Raw genomic sequence first — 18,918 nt, 5'->3', positions numbered from 1 at the left:
GAAAATAGGAAAAAACACGGAAAACCATCTTTAGTGCTGCTGACAGTGGGGTTCGAACCCACTATCTCCCGAATACTGGATACTGGCCGCACTTAAGCGACTGCAGGTATCGAGCTCGATTGGAATTTACTAATTAACTAAATAACTACAAAAGTTTTCATTCCGTACCCTCAAAGGGACTCTTAGAGAGTAACGCCCTCTCCCAGGCCAGGATGATTCGGAGCGCTGAAGCTGATGAGTGCAGAAGGTGAGAGTGCTGGCGGCCGTGGCCTATACTAAGAACTGTCCAGCATTCGCCTTAGTTCAGGAGAATGGAAAACCACGGAAAAACCATTCTCAGGACCACCGACGGTAGGGACCAGCCCCTCTCCGTCTCCCGAATACAGAGGCGTAGAGCCATGGTAGAGCCGAGGCCATCACTCCCCTTCTCGGTTGGTCGGTTGGAATGCAGAGCTGTCGGACCACGGACCAGCCGTGCCACTTGTATCCCTGTTTCATCGGCCTAGAGCCCTTTAGGTTTTTAAGTGTTCATTATATTGGAACGCCGTGTGCTACCATTCACCATTATGTTTGGGCCAGTTTTTTAACCTGTTCTTTTCCATGAAGGCCCGGTAGGTTGGGTATTAAATACCCCTGTAAGTTGTAAATTTGTAAATGGTGGTTTGAGAGACCAGAGATTGAGGTAATGTTGCCTTGAGTAGGCAGTAAGAAACTGAGGGCCTATTAGCTCTTTTTCAAATTTTGTAATTGTAACGAGTGCCTCTGGAAGGCTAGTTATTGTATTTTGGAGAGCAAATGCTCTTGAATTAGGGGATTTCTGCCCTTGAATAATTTGTGCTCTTTTGTAAATTTGAGCTGGGGGCTCAAAAATTGTAAAGCGAGGGGCTTGAAGTCCAGGATCTGTTGAATTCACTAATATTTTATGTTCCTTGACTTGTTTCAAAATCGCTAATTGTACCTGCTATGTTGTTATTTGTTGATTTTTGAAATTCCAAAAAAATATAACCTTTGTTAAAGTTTTAATTAAATTCTTGACATTGTAGTTAGACCGATTCGCCCCGGGACCTTCATTCACCTCTGCGTTCCACGGAAACCCCGGAACAAGAATAATAATAATAATAATAATAATAATAATAATAATAATAATATGATAATTTCGTATTGCTATTGCGAGCCCGGTGCAGCCCTTGCAAGGCAGACCATGCGACGAGGGTGGACTGCATCTGCTCTGTACTACAGTACTACTAAATGTTTTCATTCCTCCCCTGAACGGGAAGGCGGGCCTCCTAGACGGTGATGCCGTCTCTCAGGCCAGGAGATTTGTATCGGAGAAGGAGATGTGGGGAAAAGGTGAGTGGGCTGGCGACCGTGACCTATACTAGGAGCTAATAATAATAATAATAATAATAATAATAATAATAATAATAATAATAATAATAATAATAATAATATAATAACGACCAGCCGTGGCCACTTGTGGGCCGAGACCCACTCTGCATTCTCCGACCCCTGCCCTGTGTATTATTATTATTGTTACCGTGTTTTTGTGGTAGTTATATGCATGAAAGAAGGTGCTGGGTGGTGAATAGGTCTCAAGCTACTAAAGTGAAATTAATTTTAAAATTTAACAAGGTTATATTTTCTTTTCAAAATTAGGTAACATCAAATAGAACAGGTACTTAGTAGCCGAAACACGATTGAAAAATACATTTACATAGGTACCCCATTTGGGGCTTCAAAAGTCAGAAACATAATTCTTGAGCAATGAGCCCAACCTTACAATGAACACCATACAACAAAGGGGCCGAAAACCCCCAAACATGCCAGAAATATTTGCTTCCACTTACACCCAAAAGCCTCCTTGAGGCAGAAACACAATTTTCAAGAAAGGGTAACTTCCCCCTAAAATACAAGCCTATCATAGGCCACTCCGAACTCCACCTTTAAGCTGTCCTCAAAGGACATATACACAGGGGTAAAATACCCAACCTACTGAGGTCTGTTAAATGACAAGAAGGTTAATGCATGACCTCTAAAATACAATTTGAGAGGAGGCGAATACGCTCCCGAATACAGAAGCGTAGAGCCACGGTAGAGCTGTGGCCACCCCTCCTCTGCTCGGTTGGTCGGTCGGAGTGGAGAGCTGTCGGACCACGGCCAGCCGTGGCCACTTCTGGGCCGAGACCCACTCTGCATTCTCCGACCCCTGCCCTGTGTACTGTAGGAATCTGTAATATAGTGTTGCGTGTGGTACACGAGTTGCAGAATTATTTTATTTTATTTATTTATTTATTTTTTTTTTGCTAGGGGCTTTACGTCGCACCGACACAGATAGGTCTTATGGCGACGATGGGATAGGAAAGGCCTGGGAGTTGGAAGGAAGCGGCCGTGGCCTTAATTAAGGTACAGCCCCAGCATTTGCCTGGTGTGAAAATGGGAAACCACGGAAAACCATCTTCAGGGCTGCCGATAGTGGGATTCGAACCTACTATCTCCCGGATGCAAGCTCACAGCCGCGCGCCTCTATGCGCACGGCCAACTCGCCCGGTAGTTGCAGAAATGTTGAGGACATTACACACACGCAGACCACGTGCCACGGGAATCAAATATTTATGATTAAAATCACCAGCTCAGCCGAGAATCAGTGCCCTCGGAACCGAAGGCCACGACGCAAAATGAGTCGGGCAAAGTAAATTCTTGTCCTTGTCCCGAAATGGTACAGCTCTTTTCAGGCACACCGTTAATAGGTGAGGTGTATGTACCTATTTAACAGCGTGCCAGACCTCCTGCCAATCTTAAATTTCTGGCAGTACCAGGAACCGAACCCGGGCCTTCGAGAGTGGCAGCTAATAGTGCTAACCGCTACACCAAGGAGGCAGACTCCTTCAAAATGATGCTGCATCAGTTCATGACGTCAAAGAACTGTTGAACCGTGTGTGTCAAGAACGGTCTAACTTTCATAATAATAATAATGCTATTTGCTTTACGTCCCACTAACTACTTTAACGGTCTTCGGAGACGCCACGGTGCCGCAATTTAGTCCTGCAGGAGTTCTTTTATGTGCCAGTAAATCTACTGACACGAGGCTGTCGTATTTCAGCACCTTCAAATACCACCGGACTGAGCCAGGATCGAACCTGCCAAGTTGGGGTTAGAAGGCCAACGCCTTAACCGTCTGAGCCACTCAGCCCGGCGGTCTTACTTTCATAGCAACCCATTATCGGTTATGCATAAGTGCATAAATTGGTAACAAAATATGAAGAGAAAAAAAAAGAGGAAGGACTCGTGTCTCTTCAGTGAGTATTGTTGAAGAAACGGTGAGTTTAATTAAATATGTCCCAGGTGAAATGGGAAGTGCTGTACGCGAAAAAAAAAAAAGCAAACGTGTTATATCTAGAAATCTAAGATTCCAGAAAATAGGACACATTTTCCAAATTTTGAATGGTGATCTCTCAGTAACGCCCCCATTACATCAGATGATGAGGAACGGCCTTTTTCAGCAAGGAAATTGTCAGGTCTGGAAGTAGGCAGTTTGAACACGGAGAGAAGTATTTTTTTTTTTAACCACCGCCGTCTCAATCTCTATATACTGCCTGCTCTGTGCAGCAAGAATTGCGTTTACAGCGACATCGCAGATGGCAGCACTTACCGCACCCAGAGCACATGTTGGAAATGAGAGTTGGCCCGTAACACCAATATAAAATGAAAAATAATCCTTTAAATGTTACTAATTGCGAAGATAATACACATACAGATTCTAACAGTTCACATTTGAGCTTGGCTTAAGATATAGAAACGTAAAATATAAAAATCTTACCAGTTACAGTAGATGTATTAGGATCATCCCATGCTGCATGGTACATACCAATTTCAGAATTTTCTCGACAGGAGTAATGGAGCACATTTTCAGTCCTTTTCTTACTGTTATTTACCAGCAGTGGGAGCAAAAAAAAAAAAAATTCTATCACTATTTCGGTGACCCTTTGTTCATGACCAGTTTTCAGGATACGTTTTACAGCACATAATGCAGTGCGTGCGTTTGTCATGTCATTAAATCCACCACCCTAATCTCACTGCACTAAATTGAGCTTCTATTACGTCTCCAGAAAATCATCTTGTGAGAACATAAAATAACCAATTTTTTAACAGATAAGACTACACATTCCACTATAGATTTCACAGTTAGCGAGACAGCATCTGCCGTTTCATTAGTCAGACACTTTAGTTCTTCACGTTTTGATTCCAACCGAATTATTTTAACGTACTCGATGAAATCATCATTCAACCATTGTAAGTATTTTATCTGCTAGTGAACAGAAACGCACACGATCTGGATTGTTTTGCCGAAAGGCATTACAGTAATAATTTCTGAACTAAAAGGGATAGATCGGAGACTTCCAAGCCTTTAACGAGGAAGTAGGCAGCAGCACTAGAGAACTTATTTGAAAGTCGGATTACAAGAAAACACAACAGTTTATTCGCGAGAGCAGGAGATTTTACAATATCTATACCGCAAACACCTTCAACATTGAACACGCAAACGAACTTACCACTGGTTCGGTCGTAGAGAAGCCGTACCTAATTAGCCATTTAATCGGCAATCACTGTTACACTCCTCTCTGTTGGTCTGAGAGTTTTACATTCAGTCTTTCCTTCACTAATTGGAAAATCCCGACAAACACTATAAACATTTTCCATATAGGCTGCCTGTCCAGAGTACTTTGTGACGGAGCTGACACTAGACCAGGAGTCCTGCCATATTCGTAACCGTTTTGGGATACTATTCCCCACGCCACATAGTACCGCCTGATTTGTTCTGACTGTCCAGAATTTGTCTAGCGAAAATTATGGATTTTATTTTTTTAAACGGTCGTTTTTCCTTTATGTTTGGCTGCTTCCTTTACTTTATTCAGACGATCAGTTTCTGGGTTGTCTTCGAATTGTCTCTGTAGTCTTTTAACTTCATTATGGTTAGCCATCCACTGTTATCGCAGTATCAGAATTCTTGATCGGAGCCTCTAACGTCTGATTTTCTGATGACTGCTGTCATTCTTACTCGTTGGAATATTGATTTGGATTGATACATCGTTGCTCAAATAAATTTCGTACTCGTCATCCAATGTATTTCATGCGGTTGAAGAGCTTGTTTCATCATAGATGTCTTCGGAAGAAATATCTTGTCGCTGTCTGGTCTTTCGTGGAGCTATTTTTCTGGTTTGAAGGTAATGGGGATAATTCGAAGACCGACTAGGCACGCTCTGTGGCTTCAAAAGATTTTTCTTTTAGTTTTATCATTTATCTCCATCTCTAAAATTCAGGCTTCAAACACGAGAATAATCGGGTGGAATCCTTTGATTACCCTTGGTTGATCCTTGCCTTGATATAGCGTTAAGCCAATTTTCCCAAAGTTCTTTACTTAGGGGGATAACAGGAATCCTCACACCTGAAGAATTTGGATTTCCTGCTTTGATATGCAGAAAGGAACACAACAATTAATCATTTTACAACCAGAGACACACACATAAATGCTCGATGCAAACGCACTGGAACACAACGATGTGGGTACGGAGATAAGTTGGGTGCGTTAGCTGGCGCTCCTAGCGGAGGTTCGTGGCACTAGGAGCTCACGCTGTGAAGCATGTAACTGCATAGCATAGAGCAGGCAGTATATAGGATTGAGACGGCGGTGTTTAAAACACCATGTGATAATGTCCAATAATGTAAATTATTGAAGTCTGATAGGAGTGTGAGTTGGAACGTTGAGATTTTTGAAGAAATGGGTTATTGTAGTGTGTAATTCATGAAAGTGTACATAGTTACGTTTGTATATAAGTATACCGTATATCAAGCAATTCCAACTGAGGTGCTCCCACGGCCCCGGCCGGCCCCAGCAGCAGCCCCGGTGCTGTGTTATAGCCGTTGCCTACGTTATAATACAAGGCCTGGAAATAGAGCCCGTAAAACGCTATGGAAGTGGTTACACTGAAGTTCAATGCCGGGCCGCTAGGATCGCTATCTTGCCCCCTGTGTACCAGGCTCGCGCCTTTAAACGTGTTCATTAACTGAGTTGGTTGTGAATGTATTATGTATTTATCTGATGTTAAGCATTCGCAGTTCCAGTCATGGTTTATTCACGAAAAATTAAAGGTAGTGGAATTTCGTTTCACAAGTTTCCAGTGAATGATCAATGTTCGAAACATTATACAGAGGAAGTATTACGCATGCGATACTACTTCAAGCTCATTAAAGTAGGCCTCTGTTCCTAAGTTTTGATCCGAGTTACGTCATAAGAACCGAGCGATCCCGAAATTTGTCACTGGACTTCTTTAAAACTATGCTACCGTGACCGGCAATCATTTGAGAGGTATCTTCAAACTCGAAAATCTTAAATTAGGAAACCAACGAGCAAAATAATTTGCCCAACAAATTTCACGAAAATGAATGTAGCAAGAGCTAAAAATATTGTATTTTCCCCTGAAACAATCTCTGGTTTGAAAAGTATGAAGGTGGTTTTGTCCCGAGAGCATAAAATACAGTTTAAAATAAGCCATTTGTTTTATGGAGCATTTTATTAAATTGTTCAATGCGCATAACGTCTGCAACACCTCACATGGGACATATTCAGGAACGAGAACAAACGAGCATCCTTTAACCGGGCGAGTTGGTCGTACGGTTAGGGGCGCGCGGCTGTGAGCTTGCATCGGGGAGATAGTGGGTTCGAATCCCACTGTCGGCAGCCCTGAAGATGGTTTTCCGTGGTTTCCCATTTTGACACCAGGCAAATGCTGGGGCTGTACCTTAATTAAGGCCATGGCTGCTTCCTTCCAACTCCTAGGCCTTTCCTATCCCATCGTCGCCATATTACCTATCTGTGTCGGTGCGATGTAAAGTCACTAGCAAAAAAAAAAAAAAGCATCTTTTAGTACTGAAGATGAACTCCTCAGTTGGTTAATTAATGATTTCCTGTCATATATTAAAAAACTTAAAATGCATTCAGAGAAAGTAAAAAAAGAATCTTGAGAGAAATGTATCAGGCATAGATCTTGACTACCCAGTCCACTGTGGCCTGCGTAAAGTACCTCATAAGTATACATTTGCATTATGCATTGACGAGGAACCTAACGAGCTATGACATCGAGCTCTTCTTCGCTACCTAAGATGCCAAGCGGAATACAATGACATGGTTCGTGTGGCAAAAGAAAAAGCAGACTGTAAAGGCTGTTTAGAACATATCTGTTCTCCAGCTACTCAAAGTCCAACATTGTGTTTTATTCTTTTTCAAGATCGAGGAGCCCTCAGATACCGAAAATCATCGTCTGTGGCACTTCTGCAGTGAACGACGGAATTTGTCACTTCCGCTACGCAGTACTTGTCCCGAAGAGAGTTACTAAAAGGTGTACGTTTATTTTTTTCGAAAGACATGTTCAACAGTGAAATTTGTGGAAAGTGTAAAGGCGACAAACCACCTCTTTTTCTACTATGAACATTTCTGAGACCTCTGTTAGACAACATCGCTTTGAGCCACACAAGTAGAAGAGAGAAAGTTTTGAAACTTGTTAAGAAGCCCCTCAGAAGGAAAGTTTTGAAACTTCAGTGACATATCCAAGCCAACGCAGCACTGCTCTTTAAATAAAGTACTGTCAATACTCGCAAAAACATTCAGTTCATTTTATTTAGGATATACTTTACTTATTGACTTATACGGCCATGCGAATACAAGGGGGGCTAGACCGCGATCCTAGCGGCTGAATGGTGGACTGGGAAGCAACCCGTTTCCACGAGTGCATTTCAAGGCCTTGTATTATAGCGTAGGCAACGGTTATAGCACTGTTGTGGTGGTGGAGGAAGCAGGGGAAGTGACAGAGGCAGAGCCACAAGTCGTCAAGTCAGCGCGCAGCTTATGAAAACAATATTATTTATGACAGTTCCGTGAACACATAAACACACAATTTATTCTGTACATATTTTGCGTTTGCCTTAATGTACATTTAGCGTTTAAGTCGATTGCTGACATCGTTTTGCGGCAACTAATTTACCAATAATGGGTACAATCGATTTGGCAGTAGAAATTCTAAGTACAGCCTCTAAAGTCCGCATCAGACAGAGAAGTCCTAGTTCTCAATTTATTTAAATTCAGAATTGAAAACATCTGTTCTTTTTTTTTTTTTGCAATTTTCAGAGCAACAATAGCCCATAACGTGCTCGAACTGCGCCTTCTAAAGTATTGGCTTCAAGTATCTGTGGGACAGGGAGATAAAATAATTAAAATAGTTATCTTTGTGGGGTCTTTTTTGCAATAGGTCTTATGGCGATGATGGGATAGGAAAAGGCTATGAATGGGAAGGAAGCGGCCGTAGCCTTAATTAAGGAACAGCCCCAGCATTTTCTTGGTTTGAAAATGGGAAACCACGGAAAACCATCTTCAGTGCTGCCGACAGTGGGGTTCGAACTCACTATCTTTCGGATGCAAGTTCACAGCTGAGCGCCCCTGACCGCGCCGCCAACTCGCCCGGGTGTTTTTTCTCAGCAGCACATCTAAGTCTAATTCTAAACAGTTCTTAATAATACAAAACCAAAAACGAAAACAAATCTCCTAAATTGCAAGTAAAACAATTCCTAATGAGTAAGTTATTACGTATCTCTGAAGAACTTAGCAATTCCAATTTTAACTTAGCAATTTGTTCGGTTCTTGCTGCGCCAACAATGTCATCATAGGTGGAAACACGTTTATTGTGGTAGTGTCGCCGAACGGTTGAAGACTGTACGCTTAAAATGACATGACAAATTAAACAGTGAGCTTTCCTTTCGGTATTGAGAACAAAATATGAATCCACCCATGAAGGATTAAACGACATTTTTAACGAAGGTGAAACCAACTGCTCCACTGTCTGTTCTATCGAATATATTCCATTGAGAATGACACACACACACACACACAGAGAGAGAGAATGAGAATGAATGTACTGTCTCTTACGCACACATGCACCGACCACTGCGCGGGGAAGGTGGGGAAGGAGGGGAACGGTGCTGCTGAGTGCAGCGCTGGTGCGCCTCAGCACTAAGTGCTCGAGTTGGAAAGGCCTCATTTGATACATCACTACAACCTCTACAAAGACGTCTAGATGCGAGTCCATAAAACGTACTTTCAAGGACATATTGCATCCTAAATCTTCATAAGCTTTGATAATTTATTTCACAATATATATATATTTAGGGTTTCTTCTACTTCCAAGGAAGTTTTGTGTTACTTTCTTGAAACATACCCAGCTCGCTTTTCTTTGTCAGACATAGAGACATATCGAACAGAAATACGAAAGAAGAGCATATTCACAAAGTGTTCACTTGGTATATCTGGCGTAGCCAGGGGGGGGGGCCAGGGGGGCCGGGCCCCCCCCAAAATATTTCCTGAAACTAGAGCGAGGATTAGCCGTTGTTTTACGTACGGTACGAACAACTTAAAAACGTACGCCGAAATGTTAAATTAACGTAGCGACAAGAATCTATTAGTAGGGCTCAATAGGGACATACACAATTCTCCATATTTGTACTGCTTGAATGAAAGGAAGACACTTAGGATTGTGATGCGCGAGGACATTTTCCTGTAGAGGCCTCAGTATTGGGAATGAAACCGTGTATTGACAAATGTCAAGACATGAAGAAAGGGCCAATTAGCAAGGGATTACTCAGTAGGGGGCCGGAACGTAACCACCGAGATAACGGGGGCCACGTCCAGAAACAGCTGCAAGCTTACAACATCGTGTCAGCTTTTGCAGATCGGTTCCAGGAAACAACAATGTCCTAGGGATCCTCGGGTTGCACCGTGGTTGAGAGATGTGCTGTGTTTGAGTTGCAGCGTTGGGAAGACTGTGACAGGATTGTGATCTGCACGTTAGTTCCTCATTTTGTGCCATATAAGTAACATTTTTTGAAGAGGGACCGTTTTGTCACTGAAAAGCCAACACTATGTGCATCCTCGGTAAGTTATGAAAAAGTTTTTTTTTTTAAATTCTTACAGTGCCAAGACAATCGCGGATGCGTGCCTAAGTTCGATAGGTAGGCCTATATATTTTGTCAAATGCCCGGGGACTGATTGGAACCTCAAATGGCTCCATCAAAAGTGCGGGTAAATACTTTATAATTGGCCGGCATGATAACTCCGTACCAATGCTTCTATCTTCTCATCAGGACGGCCCAGGCTTGAATCGCAGTCGATACATGAAACATTTTTAAAATGGGTAGTCACGTTCTACTGATACGGATTCTACTTAAAACACTAGATCCCGTCCCTTACCTTTCTTTATACTTTTGAGTCAGAACCGCATCATTTATGGTGGTGTATTTTGAGTATCCAACCATTCTTCGGACTTACCTTGTACCTTAAATGGTGAGTGGATGCAGTGGCGTACCCACAAAATAATTTCAGTGGGTGGGGTGTAAGTCCAGGCCAGTAGTGTGGATACAACTTTCCCTAGAAAGGGGTTGTGAAAAGATATTTTATTTTTTATTTAGAATTTGCTTTACGTCGCACCGTAGGTCTTCTATGGCGACGATGGGAAAGGAAAGGGCTGAGAGTGGGAAGAAGCGGCCGTGGCCTTAATTAAGGCACAGCCACAGCATTTGCCTGGTGTGAAAATTGGAAACCACAGAAAACCATATTTAGGGCTGCCGACAGAGGTGTTTGAACCCACTATCTCCCGGATGCAAGCACACAGCTGTGCGCCCCTAACTGCACGGCCAACTCGCCCGGTGAATATGAAAAGAAAGCCGTCCTACCGAGTGCGGTGACGGATCTTCAGTAGATATTGTTGGTTTTGATTGTTACCATGTACAATCATAGCTTTTGTACTTTTAACATAAACCGGCTGCATTATTGAAACTGTTCGTAAAATTGATAATATCGTTCTTCGTTTGTGAGGAAGTAGAATCTTCATTTAATTTGTCTTCTTAAAAAAAAAAGGAACCACTTTGGTACTACACCCCGTGAAGGTGACTACCTTCCAGGCCGTATATATTTCGATTACGAGAGACTCAAGGAAAACTCTACTGCACCCAAAAACAAGGCTGTATCCTCCTCATCCCATGCCTTTCTTAACTCTGTCAGTGCCGGGAATCGAATGCAGGATGTCTTAAGTCAAATTCGAAAATAAGGAGACCTAAAAGTACCAGCCAGCCCCACAGTGTACGGAGGCCCCGGGTTCTATTCCTAGCCAGGTCAGGGACTTTTACCTGGATCTGAGGGCTGGTTCGAGGTACACTCAGCCCACGTATTTATAATTGAGGAGCTATCTAACGGTGAGATGGCGGCCCCGGTCTAGAAAGCCAGGAATAACAGCGGAGAGGATTCGTCGTGCTGACCACACAACACCTCGTAATCTGCAGGCCTCCGGGCTGAACAGCCGTCGCTTGGTAGGCGATGGCGCTTCGGGGCTGTTACGTCATGGAGTTTAATTTGGAAAAGTGAACAGAGAAGGAAGCGACACCCCTGCAAGGTTCCTTAGCTTCCAGCTAGTACTTCTGTCCGGCCTCGTGCGTTTAGGACAGTAAGAAAACGTACGCCTTAATAAATGCTCCTCATAAAACCTTTGTAATGAAACGGGAACGCCCTACGAGCATTCACGTTTCATTCTTTTATTAAGAGGAGCTCGCTAACACCCGGCCGTAAGCATTTAAAACTTGCGCCGAGCGCACAGGCATAGTGGGAACTGCAAGCAAGCTCGCGATGTTCTAGAACACCGGCCAAGGACAAGCGACGTCACGCAGAAGGTTCCTTCGTGTTCAATAGCATTGCTGCATGAACGAAATATAATCTCAATATTTCAATAACGTCACCTTGCAGGCAGGAATAATGAACGCTGCTAGCCGAAATTTCGTGTCAATCGGTGTGAAGATGGCCAAGATATAAAATTTTCTTGGGGCCCACATGTGTAGCCACGCCCACCGGCCTTCGGCAATATAAGCGAGTCGCCAGCCTGGGGTAAGGCAGAATGTGTGCAGTGTGCAGTAGGCAGAGAGTGAGGGAAGTCGGCAGTAAGCCGTGAGTTCAGTGAGTGTGTGCAAGTAAGCACGTCGCGACATAATTCGTCACTCGGTCCGGCTGTATACTTGAGTTCAGAACGTTCGTGTTAAAAGCTTTCTCCGTGGGCTTGATTTCATTTAAAGACTGTGTTCTCGCATAAACTGTGCCAACCCCAATTTCATTTAAAGACTGTGTGAAAACAGCGATAGTGTTTCTAGCCAGCCTTGATTTCATTTAAAGACTGTGTTTCTAGCATAAACTGTGCCAACCTTAATTTCATTTAAAGACTGTGTGAGAACAGCGACAGTGTTTCTAGCATAGACTGTGCCGATCTTCATTTCATTTAAAGACTGTGTCTATCCGTTGAACTGTGTTCATAATAAACTGTGCCAACATTCCCTCTTAAAGACAGTGGAATGCAGTATCGTGATTTCTTTCCGAGGAACCATGCCAATTCCCATCATAACCTGTTCAGAATCACGTATGATCTTAAGTGCCAGTGATAATCTTCTAAAAATTACGACGTAATAGAACTTGGACTGTCATTTATTTCAACAAGTGTATTGTGCTGATGGAGTACAGTGCAGAGACTGTACCCGGTAAATTTAATTTTCTTTATGAAGTGCTTAATCACTGCACCTCGGAAGGTCCTAGATTGTTTTCGTTTGTTTATTATTCCAAATACGATAATTCCTTCCATCTTATCCTCGTGGAACTGTGACTCTAACTTTATCCTTGCTGCTAAAGTGCGTTCAACATCATTGACTGTGGGAACTATTTCGGCGTGCTTCGCCTTAGAGAAGTGTCACACCAGTGTCCCATGACGTCCAATGTGGAAGCTCCACATTTCCCCGTTCCTGCCTCAGGTTCGAGTCATCAACACTAATACAGAGAAAACACCAACGACGGGAGACAACGCCGACGCCGACCGCAAGACGACGCAGCCGCCGCAGGACGACGTCCTCTCCACGCCTTCAGGGACAACTCCACGATTCAGCTGTAAAAGGTGACATAATTCTTTGCATATCTATTGAATAAACTGAAGGATCCACTTAATCATGAAATTTTTTTTCACTACCCTTCTCTCTCACTCTCTTAGCATGGGCCGTACACGCCTTGTCGTTCCTCATGCTCTCCGATAAACTGAAGTACGGGCGTTCCTGTTACAGAGAGAAGGTAGTGAATAGTGGCACCCATGACGTTGGGGCTCGATTAAAGAGAGTGAATAGTGGCACCCATGACGTTGGGGCCCGATTAAAGAGAGTGAATAGTGGCACCCGTGACGTTGGGGCCAGATTAAAGAGAGTAAAGTGATAAAAATTAACTTTGAAATCAGTGATATCTTAACTTACCAATTCAAATAAAAGTGCATAGTACATACGTTAATTCCAGTTCAGTGAATGCGTTAAAATTTTACGAAGATCAATTCAATGACTTTGACGAAATTTTAAACTTTTGGCACAGAACTCTGATTAAGTTTATGGCACAAGTGATTATTTTTTTTCTTTCTCTTTCTCTTGCTATGTAAAACATTTCAGGCATAATATTTATGCACAGTCTCATATAAATTTTTTATATTTATGTCAGTGAAACATTGAACTTTACCATTGGACAATAATGGTGATATTTAATTTTATGCACAAGTGTTTGATATTTTGTGTTGGTGAAACTTTGAACTTTACCATTGGACCATAATGGTGATTTTACGTACGAGGTGAATGATTGTATTTTCTGCATTTTGTGAAAATAACGACATTAATATGGAAAATATACTAGCTGCCATTGAGGCTTTAAAAATCAGTCTAAATGACAGGATTACGGAAAGTAACACTAATCTCGGGCGTAGGATTGCTGAATCTAATAACACTTTAGGAGCTCAACTTAAAGAATCTAACGCGGCCCTGGAAGCCACTAATCGTAGTATCACTCAACTAAGGGAGGCTAATGATGCCAACATTGTAAAATTGACAGAATCTGTTGATCAAAAGTTTGCAGAAGTTAATAATAATTTGGAACGTAGGCTCAATAGTGCAGGTGCCGAAATGAAAAACGATTTAAAGAATCTAACAAAAGAATGGATTCTAAGTTTACGGAAATAAATGAAAGATTAACACGTGACTTAGAAACCATTAAGCAAGATATAAAATCACAAGTGGCGGAGGACTTAAAACTTGCTTTCCCGTCTTCTTCTCAGGAAGTCCTTAAAGAAGTAGAAAGCTTAAAGGAAGAATTTCAAGAGTCCCATGCTCAATTATCTCTTGCGCAAACTAAAATCGCTTCTATTCAAGACAAACTTCATGAATCTGTTAAAAATAATTTCATGAAGTTGGGAAACGAAATTACTCTTCTGAAAAGTCAGCAAGAGGAGGCCGATAAACGTGTCAAGACTCAGTTAGATAATGCTCACACGCAGATTACTCGTATCTGTCGCGATGTAGCAGAAGTTAAGACCGACATAGAAAAGGAGGTCAAGGAAATTGAGAATTCCGTACAGGGGAAAATTAAAACACTAAAACTTCAACTCCAAGGAGGTATAGAAGCTCTCAACAGCAAAGTATCGCAAATCGAACAGGATGTTTCATCATCTAGCCTTCACAACACTAGTGGAGAATCCATGAATGTTTCCACAGTTTTTAAAATAACTGAGGAAAAACCAGCCAAATTTTCGGGGAAGGAGGAGTATACTGCTAAGGTGTTTCTCCTCAACCTCGAAGAGTTCTTTCAAGAAAATCACGTTAAGACCGACCGTCGTTTACGAATAGCGTCTCGATTGTTAGAAGGCAAGGCGTTAATGTGGTTTACCGCTTTTAAATTCAGTATTAACACTTACGAAGAGTTTAAGGAAGCCTTACTTAGACGATTTTGGAGTGCTGAGGCTCAGCACCTGATAAAACTTCAATTATACTCCAGAAAGTATAACACTTCCGTTAATTCCTCGCGATATTCAGATTATCTTATATCTCAGCTTAAAAAGATGCAGTTTTTCGACCCTCCTTTACCGGAGCAAGAACTTATTCAGGTCATAACGCTGCAATTTCCACCAAATGTTCAGGAAATATTGGTGGCAGCAAACGTCCAGGACTTGGAGCAGCTCGATGATGTCCTGAGGAGACTCGATACTGCGCACACCCAGAGCGCAGCAAAAGCAGGTCGAACCAAAGAAACTACAACCAACTTTACGGAAATGAAGACTCCGGTTCAAGTAAATCCAGAACCGCGAGAAGAAAAAGAAACTCGCCGAGATATTCCGTTTCGGTACAGAAGATCTAGGAATCGTCCCTACGAAGGGAGGGCTAAGTTTCAACCTGGACCTTCATGGAGACAGGCAGCTAACCAACCCAATGATAATAGGAACTCCCAGCGGGAAGAATTAGAGAAACGTTGGAGAGAGACTACGGACTATGTAAGGAATAAGAACAGGGAAGAGGGCTTACCTGGAGCAGCTTCTTTGGAATACCAGGCAGAGATGCAGAGAAGAAATGAGAGAGCGGAAATGGATCCAAGAGCTTTTCAAGAAGTTTCCAGATGTATTTTCCGAGAAACCTGGAGTCATTAAGGGTTTCAAGCACCACTTAGATGTTACTGACACTTCACCTTATAAGAAACGGCCTTATCCGATACCCATGAAGTACTTGGAAGAAGCACGGGTCATCATTAAACAGATGGAGAATGATGGAATCATATCAAAATGCGTCACACCTTACATTAATCCTCTGGCGATAGTGAGAAGACTGTTCAAGTTTTTGAAATACTTTACTAGGAGAGTAGTGGGAGAATGCCGATTCTAGACCAAATTCAAGGTCATCGAGTCTCCCAGCGCGGGACGGCTGAGGACGGGGGCCGCCATCTTGGGCGTTGGCCGCGGTTTCCCGCGCCGGCGCTATCTTGGGTGTTAGCTGTCGTTTCCCGCGCAGATGTTAGTGCGTTGACGGGGGGCCTACACGGCAGGCGTTGGTTGACGAGTACGAGTTTTACGCCCGGATGACCTTCCTACGTCGGGTCCGCTATGACGGTGTGCTTTGGCGGTGGCTGACCCGGTAAGCTTTGGTAAGACAAGTACTAGTTTTACGCCCGGATGCCCTTCTCGACGTGTTAGACGGGTACTAGTTTTACGCCCGGATGCTCTTCCTACGTCGTGTCCGCTATGGCGGTGTGCGTTGGCGGTGGCTGACCCGGTAAGCTTTGGTAAGACAAGTACTAGTTTTACGCCCGGATGCCCTTCTCGACGTGTTAGACGGGTACTAGTTTTACGCCCGGATGCTCTTCCTACGTCGTGTCCGCTATGGCGGTGTGCGTTGGCGGTGGCTGACCCGGTAAGCTTTGGTAAGACAAGTACTAGTTTTACGCCAGGATGCCCTTCTCGACGTGTTAGACGGGTACTAGTTTTACGCCCGGATGCTCTTCCTACGTCGTGTCCGCTATGGCGGTGTGCGTTGGCGGTGGCTGACCCGGTAAGCTTTGGTAAGACAAGTACTAGTTTTACGCCCGGATGCTCTTCCTACGTCGTGTCCGCTATGGCGGTGTGCGTTGGCGGTGGCTGACCCGGTAAGCTTTGGTAAGACAAGTACTAGTTTTACGCCCGGATGCCCTTCTCGACGTGTTAGACGGGTACTAGTTTTACGCCCGGATGCTCTTCCTACGTCGTGTCCGCTATGGCGGTGTGCTTTGGCGGTGGCTGACCCGGTAAGCTTTGGTAAGACAAGTACTAGTTTTACGCCCGGATGCCCTTCTCGACGTGTTAGACGGGTACTAGTTTTACGCCCGGATGCTCTTCCTACGTCGTGTCCGCTATGGCGGTGTGCGTTGGCGGTGGCTGACCCGGTAAGCTTTGGTAAGACAAGCACTAGTTTTACGCCCGGATGCCCTTCTCGACGTGTTAGACGGGTACTAGTTTTACGCCCGGATGCTCTTCCTACGTCGTGTCCGCTATGGCGGTGTGCTTTGGCGGTGGCTGACCCGGTAAGCTTTGGTAAGACAAGTACTAGTTTTACGCCCGGATGCCCTTCTCGACGTGTTAGACGGGTACTAGTTTTACGCCCGGATGCTCTTCCTACGTCGTGTCCGCTATGGCGGTGTGCGTTGGCGGTGGCTGACCCGGTAAGCTTTGGTAAGACAAGTACTAATTTTACGCCCGGATGCCCTTCTCGACGTGTTAGACGGGTACTAGTTTTACGCCCGGATGCTCTTCCTACGTCGTGTCCGCTATGGCGGTGTGCGTTGGCGGTGGCTGACTCGGTAAGCTTTGGCAAGACGAGTACTAGTTTTACGCCTGGATGCCCTTCCTTACGTGTTAGACCAGTACTAGTTTTACGTTCGAATGCCCTTCCCACGTCAAGTCCGCTAGCAAATATGATGTTTAATGCAAAAACAATGTATGTTTTGCACAAAAAGACAAACCAACACAAGTCTAAGTGCCTACAGAGCAACTTCAACTAACACAAAAATATATGCTGAACAAGGTTTATAAATACAAATAAAATATTGTTAATAACAATCGTAAATTAGTAAGATGTTAGGAGCAAACATGATGCTTAATGTAACAACAATATATGTTTTGCATAAACACAAGACTAAGTGTCTATACATCAAATTTAGCTAATAGCTCCTTCCGTAAATCTCACAAGGTATGCACCGTTCCGAATACCTAAATATTCAAGAAACAGACTTCGACTGTTCAAGGATTCTATAACACCTTCAGACAGTGTATTGAAGCGCACAGGTAGAAACACAATAAATTCGTCACAGGTGCAGAGAATTCTCTTGCCATAACGTGTTGTTATCTTCTGCAAATGTGTGATAGGGAAGGGCTGATGGAGTGGTAAGTCACGAAGCCGCTTGGTTTCAAGACCAGCTGCTTGCCCTAGAGCATTAATTTCATCTAAAGGATCCATACTATACTATAAAACAAATAAAAAAGAAGTCAATAACTCATGCTTATAAGAAGCATAATTTCCTTAAATTTAAAAGTAAACTATAATCGTACCTGTTAAGGCACACTCGTGGAGATGTTGCTTTGTAGAGTGCAGTAGACACACTGTGAGTGAACACGAAGGCTACTCTGCTTTTATAGTGCTGGTCAAGGATTCCGGTCTATTTTTCATAACACCATTACCGATAATATGCAAAAACACATTATTGTAGTAACTAGGATAGATATGTCACAGCATGTAACTAGAAAATTGTCCCCGCTGTGCATACGTGTAGCGTAGCTGTTGCAACCTGTCAGAACTTACAGGTAACGATGATGACGCCGGGCTGAAAGAATAAAACATGATTTTTAAAATGTTCGAAGATCTAGAGCTGTTAGTCTGTAGTATATTATTTAGAAAGAGATAAAGTATTACCTTGAATGATGTTTTGTACAGGTTGAATAAAGGGACTGCACTCTACACTTGCTCTGTTGTGAAGAAAATAATCTTTGTCAGGAATAAGTGTTACAGACGGATTCTCAAATAATGATATTGTAAATGCAGGACACTGACAAAGTGAACACCAGAAATATGTAGGATGTTCGTAGATGTTGAATAGTGCAACATCGATGTTTGGAAATTTATAGTATTTAATTTGTACTCTGTCAGCATACACTAAATCATCCCATTCGGTGGAAGGTAAGTTTCTGCTAGGATCTGTAGAAGCAAATATTGTGAAATAGCATTTTCTGCATGTATTTTTGACAATGTATAATTGTGACCATTCATATTCTTCTGAAATTCTTTCGACTTTAAATACTTCTGATTTTACTGATAGAGGTATTGCTTTTAATGTACTTGGGAAGTAAATTTCACTATTTTGCATTTCGTAATGGAATTTGAATAGCCTGTAACTAGTACTTGGAGTTACAATTAAATATTGTGGTTTGTGCCTCCCTTGTTCATATAATTCGTGATATTTTCTGTTAACTT

At 43.0% G+C, this 18,918-nt stretch overlaps 1 protein-coding gene across 6 annotated transcripts in view; it reads right to left on the bottom strand.

The window, feature by feature from the left end:
- Positions 1-18,918, bottom strand: part of LOC136864756 (peroxisomal acyl-coenzyme A oxidase 3) — a 230,510-nt gene that overhangs the window by 162,963 nt on the left and 48,629 nt on the right. Inside the window, exon 1 of one of the 6 annotated variants that reach the window (XM_068226409.1) lies at positions 18,000-18,215. The exons of the other annotated variants lie outside the window; for them this stretch is intronic. The gene's annotated coding sequence lies outside the window, so the exon portion shown is untranslated. Of the gene's footprint in view, positions 1-17,999; positions 18,216-18,918 lie in introns of those variants that run through there. 6 annotated transcript variants of the gene reach the window in all.

This window comes from Anabrus simplex, chromosome 2 (genome assembly GCF_040414725.1).
Source record: "Anabrus simplex isolate iqAnaSimp1 chromosome 2, ASM4041472v1, whole genome shotgun sequence".
NCBI classification, from domain to species: Eukaryota; Metazoa; Arthropoda; class Insecta; order Orthoptera; family Tettigoniidae; genus Anabrus; species Anabrus simplex.
This window is presented reverse-complemented; position numbering and strand designations above follow the sequence as displayed.